The 22,693-nt window shown below is 32.5% G+C and overlaps 1 long non-coding RNA gene across 1 annotated transcript; it reads right to left on the reverse strand.

Annotated features, from left to right (window-relative positions):
* Nucleotides 1-19,380: 19,380 nt before the first annotated feature.
* On the reverse strand, nt 19,381-21,980 carry LOC120251533. Its single transcript, XR_005533441.1, has 3 exons — nt 21,749-21,980; nt 21,072-21,256; nt 19,381-20,341 (listed from the first exon to the last, which is right to left on the reverse strand). It is a non-coding gene; the product is annotated as an uncharacterized LOC120251533 (long non-coding RNA).
* Nucleotides 21,981-22,693: the final 713 nt, after the last annotated feature.

Consider the following 22,693-nt stretch of genomic DNA (forward strand, 5'->3'; position numbering starts at 1 on the left):
TCTAAAAACAGCGAAAAAGCTTGCATTTTTACGCCAAAAATAAACCCATGTTTTTACTGCTAAAGTCATCGAGTAAAAAGTAAGTAAATACCTCTTATTCTTTGTTAGAGATAGGGCTTGATTGGTCCACAAATATCGGCATGGACTAGTTTGAAGAATTTGTGACGCTCTCCATGTACTTTTTCCTTGGAAAAGAATCTCGTTGTTGCTTCCCACCAAACAATCTTTACCAGCCTTCAAAGGAGACTTTATTGATGGCAAAACCATCTACCATTTTTCTTTGAAGAGTCCGCAAGCCTTTGTGACTCAAGTGTCCATATCTACAATGCCAAAAGTCGCATTTCATCCTCGATGGTGTGCTAAAAGCAAACTGATGGCAAAGGAAGAGAAGTGGCACGCAATATGAACATTCGATTAGACCGCATCATTGTCTCCATTATCAGACCTTTCTTAGGGATGAAATACCTTACATTTATCTTGTTGAAACATAATAGTCAGGCCTTTTTCTTGCAGCTGCCCAATGCTCAAGAGATTATTTTTTTAAGTTCAGCACAAAAACACCCTGTGATGATCCGCACAATTCCATTCACCTTCATTCTAATATTTCCCTTCCTACGCGACAAGGCTGGAATTATTGCCAAGTTTTACTGAATCTTTGTATTTTTCATCAAAATCTGAAAAATACTCTTCCTTCCCACACATGTGATTGCTACAGCCGGAATCAAGAAACCATGTATCTTCATTAGTACCTTTATCAACATCCATATGTGCCATCAACAACATCTCTTCATGTGTTTCTGTATAATTAGCCTCTTTCTCCTTGCTTAAACATTCCCATTGAAAATGTCCAAGCTTGTGACAGTTATAGCACTCCACCATAGCTTTGTTGAAACCTCCTCTACCTCTATCACGTCCTCTGCCTCTACCACGTCCTTGTCTTCTTCCTCCATAAGAAATCTTCAAAGCATGCTCTTCTTCATCATTGGAGCTCATGCGTTGTTCATGCACAAGCAAACTACTTTTCAATTCATCAATAGTCAATGTACTTGTATCTTTAGACTCCTCGATAGAAACGGACAATGTAATCAAACTTGGAAGTCATTGATCTCGAGAATCTTTTTAACAACGACAACATCTCCCTTATCTTCTCCATTAGCTTTCATCTTGTTAGCTATGGTAAGTACCCGAGCAAAAGTACTCATTCACGAGTCTCACTGTTTTCATGTGCAATGTTTCAAACTCCTTTAGCAATGCTTGAAGATGAGCACGTTTAACTTTCGAGTGGTTCCCACGATATTTTTTTGCTTCATAGAGTCCCATATATCCTTTTGATGTATCTTTTGTAAGGATTGTCTCTAGAATTGAAGCGATCTAATGCCCAGAAACAAATAGTTCTTAACTTTCAAGTCTTTCAACTTTTGATCTTCATAGTGCTTCTTCTCTGTATCTGTGAGAACCACCCCTGTTGCCACCATAGGTATGCCATTCTCTACCAAGTTCCAGTACTCCTTTGACCGCAAGAAGTTTTCCATAAGCATTGCCCAATGATCATAATGGCCATCAAATTTAGGAATTGCCTGGGTGCATGAGAACGAGTTATCATGCGCCATGAATTGCAGATGACACGAAGAGCTACGCTTTACGTTTTTCTTCAATTAAAACTCACCGCAACCTCTCTGATACCAAGTGTAAAGAATTACAAGAGTTTTTAAGAAGAAAAATCCCCCCTTTTACCATTAACAACGATGGCTATATAAAAGCCTTACAAACCAACTAATTTAAATACAAAGAGATAAGAAACCATATCTAACAAACTCATGATATGCAAAAACTAATTTAATCAACATATTTATTGACTAAATCCTAATAATAATAGGGATTTATTAACAAAATCCTAACACGACAGCCATACTTCACCGTTGTTGGCCGTCCAAGTTACTGAGTTGGCTGATGGTCTCTTCATTGGAGCCTCGCTCAATCATTCCGTTCTCGATGGCACGTCCTTTTGGCACTTCATCAACTCATGGTCTGATATATGTAGAAATTATAACAAGAACGGTGAGAATCATATCTTGGTTCCTCCGATTCTCGACCGGTGGTTTTTGGACTCGCATCCTCTGCCGATACGTCTCCCGTTTGGGGATTCGAGTTGAGTTTATACTGACGAGCGGAGTTACCGACGATGAATGAGTGTTTTTGTTCGGGTTCTCAAGGAAGTCACTTGCCGAGTTGAAGGCGAAAGGCGAATAGTGAGATGGGGAGTGATAAGATATCCACGCTGCAGGGCTTTGATGGCTCACGTGTGGAGGTCGGTGGCGACGCTGCTCGTCGGCTTGAGGTCGAGCGGGAGACTACATATGTGAGTACTCGGGTTGGGGAATCGAATAGAGTATCCCCACCAATACCCGAAGCTTATCTTGGTAATACTGTGTTTTTGGATTTCAAAGACTAAAGCCCAAGCAGTATGAAATGATTTTCTTTTTAATTTTTAAATCCTCATTAGGGATAAATTTCTCGTTTTTCTTCCTTTTTATCTTTCTCTGATGTGGGAGGAGGAGAGCTCACTAGTGCCCTTGTTAGAATTTTATTAGTGCATAAATGAATAAGTTTCATTAGAATGTGTGGCCTTAGTGTTTTTAATTTAAGGTCTTATTACACCAAAAATCTTAGGACTAATGGTGTAGGTCCTCTTGACTTATTTACACACTTAGCATTTTTTCTTTTTGACTGGTATTTGTTACCGGTGAGGTCATCTCGGTATATTCCTGCTAATATGCCCGTGGCTTAGCCGGCGAGCACGCCAGGGTTGGCTGCTTGTAGGTGAGCTAACTTGAGCATGTACATGCCTTGGTATTTATGGGTGAGCTCGCCTGTGACCAAGCTGACGAGCTCATTGTGCTCCTGCCAGAGAGCTAGGTTTCAAGGCTTATAGGTGAGCTTGGGCATCTGAGCATGAGCAGGCGAACTCGCTTGTCGCTGTTGTAGATCAGGTAAAGTTGTCTTTCCCTGCAAAAAAAAGGAAAGGGTAGCGTAAATTAGTCATTATAAAAAAAAATTTATGATTTTGTTGAATTAAAAAGAGTATTGTATGGTTACGAGAAGTTTGATAGACATGAAGATTTCTTTCTTCTTAGTATTTTGGTAACCATGATTGATTTGTTGACTAAAATTTTGAGAATTTTAATAAACGTGATATATGATTTTTTATTTTATTTTTCCAGTATGGCTTTGTATATATAATTGGCATATATTTTTTTAAGATTTTATTTATTTTTCGTTTGTTGGCTAGTTTTTAAAATCAAAAACATGTTTGTTGTATGTTTTGAAAAAGAGAAAAAATGGTTGGTTGGTTGAAAAAAGAAATTGTTGCAAGTTTTTATAAAGTTTTTTATATTAGATTTTTTTTTTTACAAACACGACATGCACATTTTTTATATTAGATTTTTTTTGTTTTACAAACACGACATGCACATTTTATTACCTTTGAACGCGGAAGTGGGCCTCGTGAGTTAATACCTCAAACCCCGCTCTCACCTCGTCCCTTTTTATATTAATAATTTATATATATATTGACAAATTGCTGACAAAGACTTTAGTATTGCTGTTTGGAGAGGTCCCCAAATTGAGATTTATATTTTTATAAAAATATCAAAAATATTGAAATATTAATTTTATAATTTTATAAAAATTATATCAAGATTTAGATTTTTAATACATCGATATAATAGATCTCAAATCATGATGCTCATCTATTCAACGTGATCACTGATCATTCAAAAGAAATTATGAAGAATGGCCATGAGATCTCACAACAAAAACCTTTAACTCCAACAACAAAATCTGAGTCTCTAACAATCTCATCTTAAATTCCCTAACCATCTTCAAAATAGATAGCAGAAATTAACCGGTGAGATTGGTGGAGAAAAAAATTTATAATGAATTATAAGCGATCTCAAATTTTGAAAATCTGCTAGCCGTACTGAGCTTCTAAACCCTCTATATTGTTTCCAAAATTTTTTAAAGAAAAAAAGTTTAATAAACATGCTTTTTCTTGTTTTGTTTCCAAAATGACTTTAGTCTAAATAAGATAACCTGATTCTCATTTGATTGGATGGTTGAAGTAGGTACAAAATAAAGAATGGGTGTGTCATAAGGTGATATTGCATCATATATATGTGACACCACTCGAGGTCTGGGATAGAAATTTAGGGTTTTGTTCAGGAAATTTTTGTGGAAGTCAATCATTGAAAACAATATTTTGATAAAATCTTTTGTTTTGAAAAAATAGATTTGTTTGACAAATTTATTTTTCTAACAAAATATATTGTTAAATACATTCTAACAAGTTTACAAATTATTGGGCAGTGTTAAACCAATAATTACATTTTTAGTAATATTTATTATTTTGTCATTAAGTTTTATAAAGTTATCAAGATAGCATATTCAATTGACAGATAAATTTATTACGTAAGTCATATATTATTAGTACTGTAACCTTTTTAGGTCTAATAAGGTTAATATCAACCAATATTCATAATTAAATAATATTAATTATATTAAAATTTTATCACATTTTGCTCCATAATACATTTAAATCCTAAAATCTAAAACTCAATGTTAGCCATCATTATTATTATTATTATTATTATTATTATTATTATTATTATTATTATTATTATTATTATTATTATTATTATTTGACAAATAAGTGGACAAACTTGTAGTTAAAGATGTGCATATTATTTGACACTTGTGTCTTCAGGGTTTTGGGGTTTAATTTTGAGTTTTTTCCCCAAATAAAAATCAAATGATTTGCTGCCAATAGGCTAAGAGATCGGGTCATTATTTATATAAATTTTTGTTACTCTATACAAAATATCATCTTAAAAATTTGCAATTGCAGGAGATATTATAGAGCGTGGTCTTGGTTGGGTTGCATCATTGCTCAATAAAGCAGTAGCCTCTCAGAGTGAGGCGAGTGTACACCAAATGCTCATGCGAGTGGACTATTGAGCCGTCATTTGTCTACACAGATGAATTCAAAGCCCTACTAGGGTTGGCTACGGAAGCTCACCAAGATTTAATGTGTATGGGAATGACTTCGGGTGGGGACCTCCAATTACTGTTCGAAGTGGGCTTGGAAACAAAATAGATGGGAAGGTCACTGTGCACCCAAGCCCCGAGTTGGAGGCATGGCTTTGGAGATCTGTCTCTCATCCCTAGTGCTTGGCTCTCTTCTTAAAGATGAGGAGTTCGTTGAAGTTGTAATCAATCTTTTTGGGTAAAGTTGGGTGCACTACTACATAACTTTCTATTTGTAGCGGTCATAAACCGCCGCAAAATGCCTTACAACCGTTGCATAAGATCTATTACACGATTTAGCGACCACTGATTCGCCTCCTCGCTGAAATAGATTATTGCAGCGGTTTTATACATCATATTGCAACGGTATCACACTGTCGCCTAAACAGTTCCAATTGGCATTGTCTTTTGTAGTGGTTTTTAATTATGCAGCGGTTGCTTCATATACTACAGCAGTTTATTTTGCAAAGGTTATTTTATATAATGCAGTGGTTTCACAATACCTACTGCATCGGTTTGTTAATACCTATTACACCGGTTTTATAATATATATTGCAGTGGTTTTGTAATATCTATTGTAGCAGTTTGGTATAATACATGTTGCAACGGTTTAGTCCTATATGTCGCCGGTTTAAGAATACCTATAACAATGGTTTTATTTAATCTATTGCAACGGTTTATAATATCTCCTGCAATAGTTAATAAAATCCATTATAATGGTTTTGTAATCCTGTATCAATTTACAAATAATAATTTTAATAATTCAATTCAATAAAATTATAACATTATCAAACATCATCCTAAAATGTAATAAACAGTTAGAACCAACAAGATCACATTAAAATTGACAAAAATATTTAATAACATACAAATTTAACGAAAAAACTACTTAATACAAAAAAAATTTTGAAGTTAATACAAAACAAGTTATCTTCTTTGTTGTGCTTGGGCAATGCATCCTTGAACTTCTTATCATGCAACATGTTAATTATATTCATAATTTAGAAAAAAGGTAATATGATTTGTAAAATACTGAAAACTCGGTGGGGAGGTAAAGATGTACTCTTATAGTTGCATTGGTGCAACTAAAACTACAAAAGCAGCCTCGTGAGCTCCCATGAGAACCCAAAGAAGGGAGAACATGGACATTCAAACTATACCGCATTGACTTATGCTCTTCATGGCAGTTCACTTTGGAGGAACGTAGCATCGGATTCAACTCTCGCAAGACCGGCAACTGCAAAGACAAGAATTATATATCATTCCAAAACATAATTTACCGCAAACAAAAAGAAGGAATAAAAACAAAAATACATATATATAAATAAATAAATAAAGAAATAATTGATTAATTAATTAAAAGTAAAATTATAAATAAAAACAATAATAAGTAATAAATAAAACAATAAAAACAATAATAAATAATAAATAAAAATTTACGCTAATGAGTTGTAGAGGCGACTAACGATTTTTGTTACACATAAGCAAATATATTAACATATTTTTTCAATTGTGCTTAGTGTATTTGTAAGTTTGTAACATATCTAATCAATTCCTCTTGAAACTCGATATGCTAGATGTACCCAAAAGCGCTGCATGTTGGTAAGTCCGAGCGTGTTTTTATCTCATGCATGTGGAAAATCAAAGGAAAGTGGTTGGGATTAAATTAAAAGAAAATTAATTAATATTCGGTAACAATTAATGGCATTGTGATTCATTTGATATGTGTTTTTGCCTCTTTATGTTATATAAATAAGTTGTCCAACAAACGCGTGCCAACTTTTCTAACTATAGAAATATTGACTAAACTTTGCATGTAAAAACTAATACTATTATTATCAAATAAAAATCAAACTCTCTCATTCTTAATTAATAAGTCATAATACCGACACTTTTGAAAAACTTAGGTCACGATAATAATGGGTGTTAAATATGATACATATATATATATATATATATATATATATATATATATATATATCTATATATATAATATGTTATTCTTAGTTCCTATATAAATCACAATAAGAAAAATTCTTTACAACCTTGTAGCAGTATCACTACAAATCAACAAAACTAATTTTGATAAATTTGAAGACACTTGAGTTAAAACCATAGTACCGTGAATTTCTGTTTTAGGGTCTCTTACATTGGAGTAATACCAAGAACCAGTATTGATAGGAAAATATTTGCTTAACTAGAAAAGACAATTCCAGAAAAAGAGGACGGGCCACACTAAGACTCTCCAATTTTTCAAGAAAATCTAAACTCACAAAGCCGCCAATTACACAATCAATCGCTAACTCCGATCGAGACATACATTCTCAAACTACAAAAGCGCGTCTACCAAAAATTCATCTTTGGAGATGGAGTTTAAGAGAATGACTGTGACTTCTAAATGGATAAAATAACTTTCGGAGTAGATCAAAAATTGGACACATTTTTCCACTTTCCACTACTTGTTCCATTCATTCTGACATAATCACCTATTACAGAGAATTATTTCACTAAACGATTTTCATTTCTAATCGCTGCTAAATTGAATTAGCAGCATTATAAAGCAGTACATTTACAAAATAGGTGTTACTAATTTATTACAAGCGAAATAACATTCCCTGCGAGACTTTAACAGCAGGTTTGTAACCCACAAAACTTCCGTTTGAAAGGTTTGAAAATTATAGCAGTAAAATATTCCGTTCAAAAAGATGTTACATTTCTTTTGACTGAATGTATCGTTACTATTCGTTTAAAAATTTACCAAGGATTATAGCGGTATAATTGCCATTCACGCAAACGGATTTGTAACGGAACATATTTTGTTTAAATTTGTTTTTATTAGAAACAAACTATTTCGTTGCCGTCTGCTTTCTAAAGATTATATATATATATATATATATATACTTATAAATATGATTATATTTTAAAACAATTAATCGGTTTTGTAATCCGTTCCACTAACAAAACTAAATAATTATATCACTATTGATTTAAAGTTGATATACAATAATGCCTGTTATGACAAGTTTCTTAGCAACAATAAAAGGCTAACAAAAATGATTTTTCAAAGCATTTAGGAAAAAGATGTCCAAAACGAACTTTTAACAAAAGAAAAATTAGTAACAAACATATCAAAATACACTAAAGCTCATCTACATGGTCAACATCATGGTCATTACTAAATTTGTGAGTCTGAGAGAAGCTGTCGCATCCTGTAGCCTCAAGTCCATCATCATATCCCGCATCTCGACGCAACATTACGACACGATACTATCTCTCTCTCCTCATCTCGAGCGGACTTTTGCCAAGCCCTTGTTATCATCTTTCACCTCATGTAGACTCTCCACGAAGTTTTTGTTTTTATCTTGTAGTCGATCAACGCCTCACGCCGGGCCAGGTAATTCTACCAGTTTTGGATGATAAAATTTATAGATGAAAGTAAACCAACAATATCACATATTTGCTCAATACATGTAGGCCTGGAGGTATTATGCATTCTAGATGAGCATTGCACATGGGGATAAAAATAGATGCTTGGGGAGCTCCACTCCATAAACCCTGCCAAGCCTCCTGTACTGAAGGAATATTTGTTTTGTTCACAATAGAAAGCTCACTACTCTTCTTGTGTTTATGATGCTGGGATCCGCATCGTTCAAACAATCCATCCCGTAGCAATATAAAGCCTTGAACTTAAATATTGTGATTAACAATAACAAACCACATGAAATCAAAACAATATCTACAATTTAAATATAAATGCAACAAATTAGTCATCTATAACTCATAGAGGTGTTTTTAAACCAAGGCTTTCCTCAATATCACAATCCCTAATAAAAGCAGGTAGTTTATTTCATGAAGAAAGAACCATCTTGCATTAGCTTTTAATTAACCCATTACATGTACTTGAGATCTACTAATGCTGGTTAAAAATCAATCTTCTTAGATTACCAATCACATAGAATTGAAAGTATTTGTTATTACCACTGCACAATTCAATTCAACTCAACTAGTAAAATGTATGTTTTGATACTCATGAATTTTCAGAACATATACGCATCGACGACAACGATGAAAAATAACAACCATCACTACTGGTCATGTTCATTGACGACCCCTAATTATGCATGTTGGCCATCTCGAACAACAATGAATCTAAATTGTTTAATAAAAGTTTGGCTATTACGTACCTATGTGTGTTCATAAGCTACGTATTCAAATTGTTTTTGAGGCCACAAAGGTTTCAACTTGTTAGTCTTTATGTGTTAGTGTTACCTGACACCATATCCACACAATGGATTTAGAATCCTAAGAGTTTGTCTTCATATTATAGCCCGCCAGAAGATTTCTTTTAATGTTTTAGTTTATATATATATATATATACATATATATCACCCTTTGCTTTCAATTTGTTTATTCAATAATCACACTGAAGCTTGAAATATTAGTGAACTATTAAAACCAAAACCAGGGACAAATCCTTAATTTTAATTCTTAAATAATTCATGAATTTTTGAACAAGAAAAACACATAAATAAGAAAAGATAAAAGAGATAGATTGAGTAGAAATTCAGTCAAAGAAGCTAAACGCCTTTACTCCATACAAGCAACAGGTAAGTGATAAGTGTTTGCCCTGCAATCTCTTTTCCTTTTCTCTCAACCTCGAAGCAAAACCCTTCAATGGTTTTAATTCAATCTTGCATGAAACTTTACATAATCACATACATAAAACTTAAAAGTAATTCTTTTAGGTTTTGAACTAGCAACATTGTGATTAACACAATAAAAACGCAGTGAAATGACAACAAAATGGCTACAATTTAAATAGGCAAACATACTTTACTCATCTATAACCTCAAACAGTACATGCAGCAAATTATTGGATCTATTTACCTTACATGGCCTGAGCCTCTTGCATCAATAAGCTCAGAGGCACTTCTTTGTATGTGTCGCTTCAAAAAGCTCTATATGGAGAGAGGTCTACCACCAAGCTTCTCGATCGCCACAATGTAAACATGCAACAAACTTTTGTACTCAAGTTAAAATTAATGATAGTTCAGCAATGTGGAGAATAAGCTGTTAATTTACATAAATTAGAAAATGCTTTACAATTAAAAATGACAATACCACCTCCTCTCAAGATGACATATGTGAGAGAAATAGAGCTCCCGAAAGTGCCTGGATAGTACCGTATCCAGTGTCCTTCACCGCATTTCAAGTAGTTTGATCGTAGTTTCACTGCTTTTAGCTTTAAAATCTAGAGGAATTCCATGCTCATTCCATTTAAGCCATCGCTAAAGACGCATTACACACACAATGTTTTTCCTTTACCTTTCAGATCAACACATCAACGATCTATAATCGTTGGTCAAACTTTACATACCGCCATGCCGCTGATAATAGATGAAATTGACTTCATCCCAAATGATGCAGCTTTCTTGCAGTTTACATGAAAATAAATATATAACCCGAAATTTTCCTTATTTACTAGTAGTTATTTACCAGCGAAATTCGAATTCCTTCCAAGGAGAAGTCTTTTGCTCTTTAGAAACATTCTTCCAACAAGGTGTCCATTCTCGCCCATTCTTTTCCTTAAAGATAGACGTGATCCGGTCGAGTTAGCACAAACATCGGTAGGACGCAAACTATAACAAACAAAGATGATAAGAATCAAATATGAAAAGTTCACGAAGAACAAAACGATAAATTTACTGGTGCATCAAACAATTGCACATAAAACCTAATATTTTAAACTTACACCCATTAACTACTTGTATGTGCCTTCTTCCTAAATTTGAGGCATGGGCACACGCCTATCCATCTGATGATGTCGAATTACACTAATAGTGTGCAATCAAGAAAACTCGCCATCATGAGTGCACTACCACCAAAGACAAGGAGTAGAAACGAAGATGATGATGACTCACCAAATGAATAACCGTAGGGTACATAATGGACGGGGTAATGCAGCAGGTGTAGAAGTAACATGTGCTGGAGTCCGCTCGTACATGGAAGGTAAATCATCATGACGAAGCATCATGTAGAGGGAGTCTCTTGATCTGTGTGAACTCGACACGCCTAAACTCGATCGAGTAAGCCTCTCAGCAAGTAGAACCTCCTCTCACCTAATTCCCTTCTCATCGCGTTCGTATCAATCTACATAGATCGTAATAAATAAAAGTAGAATACAAGGGCATGTATTAATATTATATTATTTATTTAATTTGATTTTATATTACCTGTAGAAGTTTCATTTAGAGTTTTTACCTTAATTCATTAACTGCCGCTTTTCACTCCGCAAATTCTATCATGTTCATCCCTTCATCATTACTTTCCGATTCAATCTAGAGGCTCCTCTTCACCTCTATTTCTTCATCGACTATTTCAATATCTCGCCCCCATTCGGATCATTTAGAGACTGTTCTATGTCAAAAACATCATTGATGTGTATCAAGGGCCTTCCATTTCATCTTGTTGAAAAGCGTGCTCTCATATGATACCCGAGGTTGTCTCATGAACTTGTTTAGAAGCTCTATAGCGGATCTAGCTTTTACTTTGAATACCGCCCACCAATCAACTTTGTCACGCTAAGTTAGGGTACGTTGTATAATTAACTTGTGTTGCTTGAACGGCAAGAACAAAAAGGTTCATATTTCTTGAAGAACCGCTATGGTTGATGTCTCACTAGTTTATATTGCAAAATGACATTTTGTTCCTCGTGATGTTCGGTGTGGATCAAACCAATCAATCATTTAAACAAAATGGTCTCGCTTGATTGGTAATCCCGGTACTCCGAAGCATACAACCTCCCCTTAATTGGTCGTAGTAGTCATTTTCATCTCGAAAGTATAGCTTTGCACCTTTATGCATACACCACTATTCATTAGTTGTGCTATCCGAATTGCAGACTTGTTGCATGAAATTTATAACCATTCACTATGCATCCAACGTGAATATTTTATAGCTTCCTCACGTCCCTTTGATAAGTCCTTCAAGATTTGATTGGAAATATGTTTAGAAGTGATCATGTGCAAAATTATAAAAACCATATTGCAAAAATCATGTTCTAATTTCTCGATCAATGTGTCTATCTTCAATTTTATGAAACATTGAGCGTAACTCATCGATATATAGATACTCACATATTAAAACAGTTAGTATAAAAATCAAAAAGCAAACTAAGGCTTGAATTCAAAAAATAAACTGACATACTTTATGAATGGTTGCACTTCTGGACAATTTAATAAAATGTATATCTGTGCAGCCGAATATTCTTCTTCTGAAAGATAGTTGATTCTTGATCTTCCTAATGTCCTTCCAGTGACGGTGAAAAATTGATAAATTTTTCGGCCATTCTATAATATCTTCTTCATTGTCTACATTACGCGGCACCTTCTCAAGTCTTGCCTTCACATGTGGTTCGAAATAATGTGCTGCAGTAATGAAGCTTCCTCGACTAAGTAGGCATTACATATGGAGCCTTCTACTTTAGCTTTATTCCTAACATTTTTCTTTAATTTTCTGAGATACCTACAAAATTCCATTTATATGTGTGAAGTGTTAAATATTATTTATGAATAAGAGGATACACCAATAAATTATATGTCTCACCTTTCAAATGGATACATCCACTCGATATTGTAATCGGACCACCTATCCATGCTTCATAAGCTAGTGCACCGGAAGATGTTCCATTGAATCAAAAACTTGGAGGAAATATACGCTCAAGCTTACGTAGGATTAAAGGAATCTCTTCATTAAGCCTTAGCATATCCTCTTCTCGGATTACGCTGAAGTGAGCTCCTTGAAAAATTACTCAATCTGCTAATGCCCTCCAAACACCTGATGGAAGCGCTCCCTAATGCTATTGGAAGTAACCTTTGCATAAAGACATGACAGTCATGGCTTTTCATACCAAAAAGCTTCAGCTTTCGCATGTCAATACATCTACTCATGTTTGACGATATCCATCGTGGAATCTAAGATTTCAAGCCATTCACAAAGCACAATTTTTGACTGTTTATCCAAAGTATAACATGCTTTTAGGATATTTCCCAAAGAGCAACAACTCTTTTCTAACTCAGCCGACAATGTATTCTTTTCAAATCTCTCTTGATTTTTGCATTATCTTTCGCCTTTCCTTCGACATTCATCACAAGATTAAATATGTTCTCAAACACACTTTTTCTCAATATGCATAACATCAAGGTTGTGACGGATTAGATTTGTTCGCCAATAGGGTAAATCCCAAAAATGCTACTGCTTTCTCCAACCTGTAGTCTTAGCAATGCGACTATTGGTCTCATCACGCACTGCAGATCCATGACCCTTGTTAACTTCAGATCTTGTATTTCTTTAAAGATTTCTTCACTAGTTTGGATTGCATAAGCCACTTTAGTGACCATTTTATTTTTAATGAAAGCATTCTTGTTCTTTCTAAATGGATGATTACGAGGCAAGAATTTGCGATGATTATCAAACCATGACCTGCCTCTTGTTAAAAGTAAATGCATCTGAAATCATCCTACAGAGAGGGACAAGCTCTTCTACCGCAGCGTGCTCCATCCCGACAACATCGAAAATCGGGAAGTCACTTATGGTCCACATAAGTGCCGCACGCAATTGAAAAATTATTCTTTGTTGATGAATCATATGTTACAGCTCCAATTTCCCACAATTGCCTCAATTCTGCAATGAGAGGCTGCAAATACACATCTAACATATCTTTCGGATTTCTTGGGCCAGGAACTATCACCGTTAGGAACATATACTCCTCTTTCATACACATCGAAGGTGGCAAATTGTAGGGAGTGACAATCATCGGCCAAGAGGAATACGCTTTGTCTCGACCGCCCAAAAAGGTTGGAATCCATCGCTGCACAACCCCAATCTCACATTTCGAGTTTCACTGCAAAATGACGGGTGAGTGCTATTAAAAATGCTTCCATGCTGGTCGTCGTAACAATGGCGCATCACCCTTCTTTCAAGCTCATGCTCCGCATGCCATCTCATTTCTTTTGCTGTTGTATTTGATGCATATAATCTTTGTAGCCTTGTTGTTAAAGGAAAGTAATACATTTTCTTGTATGGAATATCTTTCTTGTTTTTAAATGAGCTACCTTGTCGACGCTTATACCTAGGATGTCCACAAATTTTGCAAGTCATTCTTTCAGTATCCCCTCCCCAGTATATCATACATCCATTAAGACAACAATGAATCTTCTCAACCGGTAGACCCAAGCCTTGAACTAATTTCTTTGTGCTGTAAAAGTTACTTGGTATTGCATTATCGGCCGGTAATATTTCTTTCAAAAATTGACAAAAGTCATTGAAACATCTTTCAGATAAATGATGTTCTGCCTTCATATTTAACATTCTTGCAACTGCTGATAGTTGTGAGTGATTTTCACATCCTGGCCATAGCTCTTGGTTAGCGGCTCTTAACATATCAAACAATTTTTTAGCTACCGCATTTGGAGGCTCCTCCATATAAGTAGGTGAGAAATCAAGCCCTCCAGCATCTATGACCATTTGTTCATACATATTATATGATGATGGTCCAGCACTTGTAGCCTTAGCGGTTACACCCTGTTCACCATGAGTGTCGATATATGGCTTACTAGGTTCTCCATGGTGAATCCATTGGTAATAGTACCTTACAAATCCATACTTCATTAGATGATACCTAACAGTATTTTCATCCCAGAATGCACGATTTTGACATTTTCGATGATTGCATGGACATTTGATTTTAATTCCATCCATACATTCTGGGTGCATTCTTGCAAACTCAATGAAGCCATTGATACCTTGTAGAAAATCAGGGTTTAGAAAACCATCTTTAAGCCTAACATACATCCAATTCCTTTCTGAATTCATTTTAATAAGCACTGTTATAAAAGAATGTAATCAGTAAACATTGTTGTATATCTAGTGGCATGAAATATCATATACATGTAACCCTATCAAAGTACGTAAAAATCAATTTCTTGTAAATTCATAAAAATAAAAAATACATAGTACTTACATTTGCAAAGTGCTTCACTTGATTATATGCGAAATTGCTAATACTCTGAATAAGACGGGTGAAACACGTCAAATTGCAACAAAGAGAATTCAACTAAGCCAAGTGCTGCAAAACAATGCAAAAGGAAAAATAAATACATTTTGAAAAATAAATACTGAAGAGAGAAAGCTTTTTCCTAAAATCTTCAAAATTAATTAAAATTTGTTACAATTTTACAAACCGGTCCAGTATGAGAACCAACATTTTGAAAATTTAAATTTAATATGCTTTGTTAACTATATTAGAATATTATTTATATATCCTTATAATATCAAACTACCTTTTTCCCCATTGCAAGGAGATGATACATCTTTATACTTATAGATCATAAGTATAAATATGATCTTTATACTTATGATCTTCTATTGGCCCAAATGGCCCAAACTGATGAGCAACGATTGAATTTTAAGGATAAACAGGAAAACCAGTTTTTTTTGTATAAAAATAAATTATATATTATTTTTATTTTGTAATGTTATGTACTTCTTATAATCTTGAGAGATGACTTAATTGTGTTTTAAATAATTTGTTGTTTTCATAATGAATGATGATTTGGTGGTTAATAATCCACTTTTCTTCAAAATTTAAAAAAAATAAAAATGAATGATGATTTTTTGTTGGCATTATTATTAAACAGAAAACAATATACAAAAGAAAAATGGTTGTATTTCTTTCATGCCAATAAAAAACACCATATATATCACTCTCAGACTTTCCCATTAAAATTAAACTAAAACAGTAGATACCTTGTGTTGAGTACTTGGCTGAGTGGGGGAACAAAGATTTATTTTATTGAAAGTCAAAAGCTACAAATACATTATCATAAAGATATATTTATTCAATAGATTCAAATCACATTTAGAAACAGTAAAAAGAAACAAGAAAGTCAAAAGCTACGTGCATGAATGAAAAAGGAGGAATAGCCTGATTTATGTGTGGCATCCTCTAACATTATAAGTAACTATGAATTATTAAACCATATACCTTCAGGTTTCTCAATTTTGATAAAACTTTCCATTAACATGTTTGAAATTGTGAACTAGGGAGGTGAGCCAGGAAGTTAACATAATATATAAGCTTCCAGATAATTCTTTTTCAAAAGTTTTTTTTTCCACAGCAATTTATATAAATGTATATGCATTTCCACTTGATGGCATGTAGCATCAGGGTAATAGGTAGGCAGGATAATATCAATTGGTCAAATACATTAAAGTCTTCATTTACTAGAATACAAATACAATGCTAATTTAGTTTTGTAAGTAATATATAGAAGTGATTCATTTTGTATAGAGGTATATTAAGGGAAGTTACCTCCACATCTACATAAAACCCAAGTGAATGAATAAAATAGGAAGGACTGTACAAATAACGCTACCTCTAAAGCAGCACACCATACAAGAAGCCGCTCATCAGCATCCGGTGTCTCAACCTTCCCCCTCTAATAGCCATCTCCTACAAAACAACCCCATTCCAAACATACATCTCACCAAGAATCACAACAAGATCAACAAGAAACAATTGGACTAATTAAACAAGAACAAACCCTCGAATCAAGGCTTCATCAAAGCCAAAGCAACAAGGTGAACCGAATGACAGCTGATTCTCCGCCCCTAGGGTTTTGATTTTTACCTAATCGAAATCAATGCCGACTGCTAGAGCTTCGCTCCGCCACCTTTAAGGAGAACATGCGATTCGCCAAAGTGTGGCAATGATGAGTGCACCGTGAGGGAAGTGACGATGGCGGCGGCGCCAGAGATTTGGAGAAATCCAATGTGGAGAAGGGAAGGAGCTTCTCCTGATTGCTAAGGGCTCAAAAATTAATAACTGGGAGAAGAAACGTAGCAAAAGGAGATTGAGAATAGGTTAACGGATCCGGATCTGTTTGATTAACAGATCCGGATCCATCTGAAGGCAAACGGATCAAGGATCCGCTTAGTGCTATACTAACGGATCATGGATCCGTTTAGTCATACACAAACGGATCCGAACTGCTTAGGGCTGCATAAACGGATCAATAGATCCGCTTTGTGATAAATAATTAAATAATAATAATAATAATAATAATAATAATATTACAATTATTATTATTATTATTATTTATAATATTTTTAAATTTTTAAAAAATCATTCAATCAAAAATTATATATAATATATTTAATAATTTTATATATTGCAAAACTTATTAACAAAACAATTGAATCTATCTTAAACTTTATTAGTAATAATATATAAATTAATATTTCCGATTAGAGTTAAAAAAATTTGTAATTATGAAAACTTATTATGCCTATTTTTATATTTAGGTTATTGACATATATATTTTTAAGAAAATTATTGGTCTTGAGTAATTAAGAAAGTCCCTAATAATTTTTGTCCTTTTTATCCTAAAAAATATTTTCATAAAAAAAAGTTAATAATCTGTAACATTAATCATATCTAAAAGGAGTTAATATATATTCATAAAAAAATAATTTAAAAAAATTATTATTCTTTGGTGATTACAATTAAAAAAATTATTTATACATATACATAAATTTATTCAAATCAACTAGAAGTGAAATTTTTATTTAATAAAAATATAACTTTACAAACGGAACCAAAACTCCATTGTTAATTTTACAAACGGACTATGTATCCGCTAGTTAATATACAAAACCGAATTTTAATCCATATTAATATTTAGAAACCGATAAAAAAATCCGTTATTATTTTACAAACGGATTATGTATCCGTTGTTAATATACAAAACCGAATTTAAATCCGTTACTATCTTACAAACGGATTACAAATCCGCTTGTAATTTTACCAATGGATTATAATATCCGCTTGTAATTGTTATTTTTTTAAAATGATATATATTTTATCTTTTTAACATTCATTTTCTCTTGCAATAATCAATACATTTACAAAATCTAAATATTCTAATTTTGTTTGAAAAACTTATTACGGCTATTTTTATATTTAAGTTATTGTCATATATATTTTTAAGAAAATTATTGGTCTTGAGTAATTAAAAAAGTCCCTAATAATTTTTTGTCCTTTTTATCCTAAAGAATATTTTCATAAAAAAAGGTTAATAATCTGTAACATTAAACATATCTAAAAGGAGTTAATATATATTCATAAAAATAATTTAAAAATTATTATTCTTTGGTGATTACAATTAAAAATTATTTATACATATACATAAATTTATTCAAATCAACTAGAAGTGAAATTTTTATTTAATAAAAATATAACTTTACAAACGGAACCAAACTCCGTTGCTAATTTACAAACGGATTATGTATCCGCTAGTTAATATACTAAAACCCGAATTTTTAATCCGTTACTAATCTTTAGAAACCGATAAAAAAATCACGTTACTATTTACAAAGCGGATTATGTATCCGTTGTTAATATACAAAACCCGAATTTTTAATCCGTTATTATCTTACAAACGGATTACAAATCCGTTTGTAATTTACCAATGGATTATAATATCTGTTTGTAATTGTTATTTTTAAATTGATGTATATTTTATCTTTTTAACATTCATTTTTCTCTTGCAATAATCAATACATTTACAAAAATCTAAATATTCTAATTTTGTTTGAAAAAAACTTATTACGGCTATTTTTTTATATTTAAGTTATTGTCATATATTTTTTTAAGAAAAATTATTGGTCTTGAGTAATTAAAAAAGTCCCTAATAATTTTTTTGTCCTTTTTATCCCTAAAGAATATTTTCATAAAAAAGGTTAATAATCTGTAACATTAAACATATCTAAAAAGGAGTTAATATATATTCATAAAAAAATAATTTAAAAATTATTATTCTTTGGTGATTACAATTAAAAAAATTATTTATACATATACATAAATTTATTCAAATCAACTAGAAGTGAAATTTTTATTTAATAAAAATATAACTTTACAAACGGAACCAAAAATCCGCTGCTAATATTTAGAAACCGATAAAAATCCGTTACTATTTTACAACGCGAGTATGTATCCGTTGTTAATGTACAAACCGAATTTTAATCCGTTACTAATATTTAGAAACCGACAAGTAATCCGTTACTATTTTACAAACGGAGTAGAAATCGGTTGGTACTTTACAAACGGAAACTTAATCGGTTGCTAATATTTAGAAACCGATATATAGTCCGTTACGATTTTACAAACGGGGTACAATTCCGTTGGTACTTTACAAACGAAAATTAAATTTACGTTTTAAATTTCGAAACGGTCCTAAATTTTGTTTGTAACATTGTAACGGACAGTCTAATCCGTTGCTAATCGGTTATTAAATTGCAACAGAAACAGTCCGTTGCTAAATTACTGTTTCTAATTCAACTGTTTCTAATTGCAACAGATATCTATCAACATTCGAGAAAGACACGCTAAAAATTTATTTAAAACGAGGTTGAGATAAAGTGAGTTTAGGAAAGCACCTGATCAAGTGTAATGGCACCACCCTAGCCCCCTTTCCCAATATAAGGAAAAGGTTGGTTATATATTATCAGAAAACCTATATCAATATGAGTGTTTATCATAGCTATTAAGTCAAGAGTAAGGGGATACATGCTGTATAACTCATGTACTACATTATTGGAGAAATTAATGCCTATGAAAGATACATTTAACGTGGCCTAGATGGATGTTATGTTCATCTATTTAACAAAATTCAACTAGAACAAGAGAAGAGTAAACAAGCTACCCAACCATGGTGAAGTTAACAACCAATGTACCATATGAAGAAGATGACAAAAAACTACTTGTATCATATTTATTTTACTGCCTTACTGGTCCACAAGATCATTTTCAATAAAGCACTTAACCTTCCAGTTTAGAATTGAAAAGTAAAAGATCAACAGAAATCCAATAAAAACACAGAAAATCAGAACAAAAGCCATAGAACTAACCATCAAGAATCTGAAACTCAACCTCAAATTACTACTAATTTCTATCCAAAAGATCAACAAAAATCCAATAAAACCACAAAAAATTAGTAGACTTTAGAGCTTTCTCTTTGCTGGAAAAAGGAAAACATCAAGTTTCTGTCATTAGTGAAATAAAACTATAAATATAAAACAATACAATGTTCTAACTCAAGCTGGTTTTTCACTCGATCTTGCAAAAGCCCACCATAACTCAAGTGACTATAAGTACATCAGAATATCTTGTGGTAAAATGGCTAATCTGACCAGCACCAAGCTGCATAGCAAGAAGAACGCAGTCATATGGCTTCCTATTCAAACCTCAATGAGTGCAACTAAATGAATGGAGGGCATTCTTATGCTTAATAAAATAATCTCCTAGATGGGTTACCTCTCCTTCTTAGACTTTTATTTAATTGATACACTATTTCAATAATTAGAATATGTACATTTACCAAAAACCTAAGTAGACCTATGAAATTCCAATTTTAATATTTATGTCTTAAAATCTTGTTAATTTCTCCATGGTGTATTGCTTTATTGGTCATGTGGTCTCCTTTGTCACAAAAATTTAGTTTGACATCACTTAAACATAAATAAAAATAATAAATAGCTCATTAACAGCCTGAAGACCATGTTGTATGATTTACAAACATATTTAATAATATATGAACTGTATAATGATCATGAACTCCATAATGATCATGGTGTTGTGTCTTACAATGAGTGGCATACATATGTTTCATGAATTTCCTAATAATTACTTCATAAATGATTATGAATAAACAGGTAGGTCACTTAAACCACAAGTCTCAGATAGTGTGATGTTTCTTTCCAATGATCTATATTGTTCAGTGCATATTAATTTAATCAAAAAATGAAAGGAGAAGGCAATGCCATTGCCATTAATGTTGACTCTGACATAAATAAGAATGAGTAGACGTGGAAGCCAAAATTACATACAAAATCAAGGATTTTAGTCTAATAAAAATCTACATGCAACTTACTGCTGTATCCCTGAGTCAGGTAATTAGCAAAGCCACCAACAAGAGACACAAGCCATAAGCATGCAGCTACTCTGTAGAAAAGCTAACAAGATGAAAGTAACATATTCACACAAAAAGACACAAGCATTGCAGCTTCATTTAAAACTTGTTCTGATCAGTGTAGCTCTGGCAAAGGTGGAGGTGACCTACATTGAATTTAAAAAGATAGTATCATAAGATTTTCATCTAATTTGGTATGTATTGCAATTGCCATGAATAAATCAAAGGATGGCTGAACTTCTTGACAAAAAAATATTGAAAAGCATCACCGTTTAGCTATCTATAAGCTTAGAATTGAGGGATAGAATACAGTGATACAAAGCATGAATTCATACATATTAAGGATCCCTGCAGCCTTGGACCAAACAAAGAGAATGGAAAACAAGAGCAGTAGGGCGTAAACCCTTCAAATCAAAATTCAACAAAGCAGATCATCAGCAGCAAAATTCAACAGAGGATAAACATGCCAGATCCATCGAAATTTATATCAAAAAATTACAAAACCATTCAAATCACATTAAAGGATCAAATAAAATGCAAAATAAATAAATAAACTATTCATAGATTAAGAAAATCAAATCAATTGTAATGCATGATCAAATCCAGCAAATTTCTAGGGTTTTAAAGCAAGATCTCACCTCAAAATGCCAGAAAAACAAACACTAGTGAAAAACCTTCGCGTCGGTCTTCAATGGAACCCAATGAAAATCGAGAGAACTCGACGCGTGAGAGTTCGCGACGGTTACCGGCTTAGGGTTTTATAGGCCTAGAGTTGAACACGTGCCCTTACGCCGGCTGCAAGCCACGACGATGAAGAGATGGTGAACAATGGGCGAAGAAGCGGTGAGCAATGGAGGTAAGAGGCGTCTGGAAAAGTGGATGGAGGGCGTTGCATATTTACATATTTTGTTTATGTTGAAATATTTTTTTAATTCTATTTTCATTATTATTAAAATATATGAAAAACACATTTATTATATATATTTTATATAGTTTCAGAATTAAGAAATCTCTCCTATTCATTAATTATTTATTATTTAAATTTAAATTTTAGAAAAATTAATAATAAATTAATTTAATTTAACATAAAAATTTATTTTTTATTTTTATATGAAATATTTATAATTTCATTAAATATATAATAAACATTATCTATTATTATAGAAGAGCAAGTAATACTCTTATTTATTATTTAAATTTAAATATTATAAAAATTAACAATACACCAATTGAATTTAGCATTAAAATTTAATTTTCTATTTTTATATGAAATATTTGTAATTTTATTAATTTATATAATGGACATTATCTATTATAGAAGAGCAAGTGAGACTTTTATTTATTAATTATTTATTAGTTAAATTTAAATATTAAAAAATAACAATAAACCAATTCAGTTTAATATAAAAATTAATTTTCTATTTTTATATGAAATACTTATAATTTTATTAATTTATATAATAACATTATCTATTAATAACATGCATTTTTTAATATAGATATATTAAATAAAGGGAAAATTACTGTTCACCCCTCATAATTTTCAAAACTTCCCAAAAACCCCTTCCTACTTTTACACACCC

Source organism: Dioscorea cayenensis, chromosome 3 (genome assembly GCF_009730915.1).
Source record: "Dioscorea cayenensis subsp. rotundata cultivar TDr96_F1 chromosome 3, TDr96_F1_v2_PseudoChromosome.rev07_lg8_w22 25.fasta, whole genome shotgun sequence".
Lineage (NCBI taxonomy): Eukaryota > Viridiplantae > Streptophyta > Magnoliopsida > Dioscoreales > Dioscoreaceae > Dioscorea > Dioscorea cayenensis.